The 5,962-nt window shown below is 36.3% G+C and overlaps 1 pseudogene; it reads left to right on the forward strand.

The window, feature by feature from the left end:
- Nucleotides 1-4,098: 4,098 nt before the first annotated feature.
- Nucleotides 4,099-5,947, forward strand: LOC144641020 (melatonin receptor type 1A-like; annotated as a pseudogene).
- The last annotated feature ends 15 nt before the right edge of the window (nt 5,948-5,962 follow it).

The raw sequence follows: 5,962 nt of genomic DNA on the forward strand, positions 1-5,962 counted from the left end.
GACTTGTTGTCCATTAATGGTTTTAAAGAAGTAGGCAACATTTTTTTGACTAACTTTAATACCAATATGCATATAGATTTGTAAAATTAGCAAAAGCACCTAGTTCTCTCCAAGCCGATTACAAACACCAAATATTGCTGGTGGTTAATTTATTTCGACAGTTAAAAGGAAGCCCCTCAGGGTGAAAATATTTAAGTAAATAACACAGCAACCTTAAATTAAAGAAAGTACTGACATTTAGACTTGTTTTGTTGAGTTTGATAAAATAGTTTGTTAATTTCAGAGATCTATTGATGATTTTAAAGGACAAGGCAACATTTTTTTTGACAAACTTTAATACCAATATGCCTATAGATTTGTAAAGTTCGCAAAAGCACCAACTTTATTTCTCTCCATGCCTATCATCATATCAGCTGGAAATGTTGTATGTAGTTCAATTATTTCAAAATTAATGTTGAATAAAACCTTTAGGGTCAAAATGTTTACGTAAATAACACAGCAACCTACAGCAACCTTAAAGCTCGCGCTCTGAATTGCTATAAAGGAAGTACTGACATTTAGACTTATTTTTGCAGTGTTGATTTTGATGAAATAGTTTGTTAATTTCAGAGATCCATTGATGGTTTTAAAGAACTAGGCAACATTGTTTTTGACAAACTTTAATACCAATATGCCTATAGATTTGTTAAGTTTGCAAAAGCACCTAGTTCTCTCCAAGCCGATTACCAACACCAAATATTGCAGGTGGTTAATATATTTCGACAGTTAAAAGAAAATCCCTCAGGGTGGAAATATTTAAGTAAATAACACAGCAACCTCAAAGCTCGCGCTCTGAAAAGCTATAAATTAAAGGAAGTACTGACATTTAGACTTGTTTTGTTAAGTTTGATCAAATAGTTTGCTAATTTAAGAGATCCATTGATGAAAACTAGGCAACATTTTTTTTGACAAACTTTAATACCAATATGTATATAGATTTGTAAAGTTTGCAAAAGCACCTAGTTCACTCCAAGCCGATTACTAATATCAGCTGGAAATGTTGTATGCAGTTCATTTATTTCAAAATTAATGTTGAATAAATTCCTTAGGGTGAAAATGTTTAAACACAGCAACCTCAAAGCTCGCGCTCTGAAAAGCTATAAAGGAAGTACTGACATTTAGACTTGTTAGACTTGTTGTCCATTAATGGTTTTAAAGAAGTAGGCAACATTTTTTTGACTAACTTTAATACCAATTTGTACATAGATTTGTAAAATTAGCAAAAGCACCTAGTTCTCTCCAAGCCGATTACCAACACCAAATATTGCTGGTGGTTAATTTATTTCGACAGTTAAAAGAAACTCCCTCAGGGTAAAAATATTTAAGTAAATAACACAGTAACCTTAAATCTCGCGCTCTGAAGGGTTAAAGAAATACTGATCAGTGACTGATATTAAAACTTGTCTGGATAAGCTTGATGAAATAGTTTGTTAATTTAAGAGATCCTTTGATGGTTTTAAAGGACTAGGCAACATTTGTTTGACAAGTTAAATACCAATATGTATATAGTTTGTTTTGTAAAGTTCGCAAAAGCACCTACGGTGTTTCTCTCCAGGCCTATTAACAATATCATCTGAAAATATTGTATGCAGTTAATTTATTTTGACAGTTGAAAGAAAGTCCCCAAGGGTGAAAATATTTAAGTAAATAATACAGCACCCTTAAAGCTCGAGCTCTAAGGGTTAGAAAATACTGACATTGACACTCGTTTTGATGAGTTTGATGAAATAGTTTGTTAATTTAAGAGATCGATCCATTGATTGTTTTAAAGGACTAGACGACATCTTCCGACAAACTTTAAAAACCAGTTCTTCTCTTTTTTTAATTTTCAGAGATCCATTGATTGTTTTAAAGTTTCCATTTGCAGGCTTCTTGTAGTTACATCGAACTAGACCATTGTTGTATATTTTTAGAAGTTCTTTACTCTTTGACGATTAATCCATAAAATACTGACAAAAACGCGAAATTTAATACACTTTTGTTCTATTTTTTCTTGCAATTTCGAAAATTAATACTTGCGTAATTCGCCTCTCGAAAAAATTAGTAAGAATAAGGTATGTAATTACAATAACCTGCTGTTCACAAATCTCTTCTAGCCTGTTATTATTTCATCCTTTTATTTGGAAAGATACGTTAACGAAAGAACATTTACTCCTGCTGTCTTGAAAGGTTCTCGACTTCCGCCCCATTCCTTGTTCCTTCATTTAAACCTTAAACAAAAAGTTCTATAGAAAGGAAAGCACCTGCTAAATGAAGGAACAAGCAATGGGGCGGAAGTCACGAACGTTTCAAGACAGCAGGAGCAAATGTTCTTTCGTTAATGTATCTTTCCAAATGAAAGGATTTTATTAATTTTCGCAATTGCAAGAAAAATTAGAACAAAAGTGTTTTAAATTTCGCGTTTTTGTCAAAGCCAGGAACATCTAAAAATATACAAAGGTCTAGTTCGATGTAACTACAAGAACTTTTTGTTTAAGGTTTAAGGATGTTTTATTTTCATTTGGAATGGTTCCATTACCAACTCAGTACATCTGGTGTTTCGAGTTATAAAGAAGAATTATCCAGCGTTATACAGGTTATTTTAAACGCAGGTTAATTGTATAATCTGCCTGGATCCTCCCTATTGCCCCATTTTCAAACATGATGCATATTATCTTCGAATTTACGAACGTTGACATGGTGGTAGCCTCATATTTCTAACAACAACCGTTGCTCCTAACAAAGTTCATGATGAAGAAACATTTTTAAAAGTGAAATTTAAGGATGTGGCTCTGATCCAGGGAAAAAATTTATTATGGGAGAGGATTTGTGGGAATAAACGAGATTTTGGCTTTTATTTTTTCGTAATTTGTGATTCCCAATTTAAAGATCTTTTCACGTCCGTGCGAACGCAATTTTAAGCTTACACGTGACCCGTGAACGATGAGTTGAATTATAGACGTGAATCGTGAATCATCTCCTTTTTCGTGACTTTATTTCTGTTTATTTTTTTAGGTAGTTCTTGTAAACGTAAGTCTTTGTTTTAGCTCTGTCGTTCGGTTTTAAACAGATGAAACTTTTGTCAGCTATTTTACCACGTGCGTGATCTTGAATATTCGGCCTTACACCTTCCGGTCTTACACCTTCAAAGTGTAAACAGGGATCGCCACGATATTTGCGTGAACGTGAAAACATTTTTAGAATTATTTGTGACGCGTGAAAAAACCGAATATTTTACGTGATCCCGTTTTGCAAATACAATACAATTTGGTATAGGGGACCCTGTATCTTTTGTTGTTTCCGTTGTAAAGTTATTAAGCTGTTACCCGAGTTGAGAGACCATTCAGACTATACTTCCAAATAAAAGAAGCCTTTTGGTGCTAAATTATAGTGTTTTATAAAATGGCGAGGAATTGCACGCACTGTGATTGGTCAATTCGTCATGGCAACTGAGCGGTCCGCGGATGTTAACACAGTGTTGTCCCACAAAAGGACCTCCCTGGCCACTCAGGATTGAAATGTAGACAATCTAATCAAATGTAAGGGGAGATGAAAGAGAATCAATTTTTCTTTTTTTTTCATACGGTGTTAATGATTGAGAAATAAAGGGGAAATGGCGAACAATTTTCAGTTCTGTTTTAATCGCGATGTTATAATCTTTTAACAATCACCTTAAAAAAAAATGTTTAATTGGAGCTGCCGGACATTAAGAAACTAAACATAAATTTGGTTATTGCGCATGCAATGAATAGCAAACCAAGACGAGTCATATTATTGTGTTAAACCGTTTTGTAGAAGTGTTGCCTTTAGCCTTTCACTCGAAATCGAGTTTTCGGTTCATGGTAGAGGCTTAGGCACGCCACTGAAAGCCATCGTTACGTTTGATCTATATCAGTACATAATATAGTAAATGGTTTGAACCCAGGAGTAACAGTAGGTCGTATAGTGTAATCGTCAGTGTGAGAGTTAACCCTAAGTGTTAGATCGTTGTGGTCCAATTTTATTACATTAGCGTAGTTTGAAAGTTTAATTGACTATCAGACTGATACAGTTAGCCTCAGATTCGTACCAGTTTAAAAAATGAATGAAACAGAAGTTGACACTCGAAGCCAAGCTACAGTGGCCCTAACCGCTTGCCTATTGGTGCTCTACCTTATTGTTACTAAATTTCGCGAGAACTTAATTTCGCGAAAATGGAACGGGCATATTTCGCGGGACTTAATTTTCGCGATTTGGCCAAAAATCCGCAATAAACATAAAAAATGCAATAGCAAACGTTTGAAATGAATTTTCGCGGGTCTTTAATTTCGCGAATTTTTGAAAGCCGCGAAAATCGCAAAAATTAAGTTCCGCGAAAATTAGTAACAATAAGGTACATGTTCATGGCCATAACTGGAAACTTATATTTAATTATTTGTCTGTTTGGCTCTCCACCGCAACAGGAGGCTGCGAACTGTGACTAACCTCTACGTACTGGCCTTAGCAATAGGAGACATTGCCATAGCAATTTTTGTTTTCCCATTCACTGTTATTGCTTCAGTGTTGCGGGAATGGCCATTTGATTACAATTTCGCACAATTTCACGGCAACATCGCATACGCCTGGGCGGCATGTCAATTTACATTCTGGTACTAACAGCAATTAATCGGTATCTTTGCGTTATGCGACCTCACCGCAATCCCTCTCTCTTTACTAAAAAGAAAGCTGTTTCATCCATCGTTTCTGTATTAATTTTCAGACTGGTCACTGGTCTCCTAGCGACGCTTACTATCCCTATTATCTACATATGGAGACCCCACAGCTTATACTGCGCGGTTAGTTCAACTAGTAACCTGAACGAGACCATTATGTGTTTCTCGTTTCTGGGGTGCTATGTGACATTACCAATGTCTTTTATCACGTACAGTTATGGCAAGGCGGTGTTTTTAGCTGTCAGAAGGCACAACAATGCCGTAATACCCTCGCAACAAAGCAATATAAATAACGCGACAACACGCGCAGAGGAGGTCTGAACTTCGCGTGTTCTTTTCCCCGCGGTGGTTGGATTTTGCATTTGCTGGCTGCCCACAAATATCATTGGGATTTACAATACGGGTCTCCATCTGCCGCTTCCATCTTATGCGTTTACTATTAATTTTATCCGATGTTCGCCTTTGCCAGCTCGTGGATTACGGCGTCATGAACAGAGCCATGAAGAGGAAGTTCGTCAAGATTCTGGGCTGTCAAAAGGAACACGGCTAACTGGATTGAGTCTAGCAGCTGATTTACCTCCACCCCCTGGGGGAGTACTCCCTATAGTGAGTCTGTACGGAGAGGTTCTGCCCGAAAAGGGTAACTTTTTGGACTGAATTTTAATCGGTAGGGTTTTTGAGTTGAAGTATTAAGAAAGAGAGGACAAACCATCATTTGGGAATTTAAAAGAGTTTTTTAACCTTTATTATGCTAAGCCCGGACTTTTCAGGGATTTGAAGGAATGGCCATTCAACCAGTTGCGACGTCACCTATTTGCACGTCAGCAGATTCTTGTGATATGCAACTAATACAGATTGGATAGATCTTTCCACACGACTGTCCATTACGAACATCGACTGCTTTCTGATAGAGCTAATTGAAAAAACGTGATCAGCTTTTGGTGTAAAATTGGTGGTAAATCAGGCCAATCAGCTTTTAAACATGTTACTTTGCATAGCGTACCAATCGACTGTATAGCTCTTAATAAATGAGCGTGCAAGAGAGAGTTCTGCTAGTTATCTTAGAAATATATGTGCATTAGTCTTCGTGCGAAACCATTCAATGAAAATGAGTTTGATTTGCATGAAAATAGACTTGTAGGTAAAACTCATTTTCTTATGAATATTTTCGCACGTAGACTCACAGGCAAAGGTAATTATCGCCGCAGACGAAACTAACTCATTGGTTACTAGGGTTAGATTACGACTTCAAC

The sequence above is a fragment of the Oculina patagonica genome, unplaced genomic scaffold (genome assembly GCF_052425735.1).
Source record: "Oculina patagonica isolate OP01 unplaced genomic scaffold, crgOcupat unplaced615, whole genome shotgun sequence".
Taxonomy (NCBI): Eukaryota; Metazoa; Cnidaria; class Anthozoa; order Scleractinia; family Oculinidae; genus Oculina; species Oculina patagonica.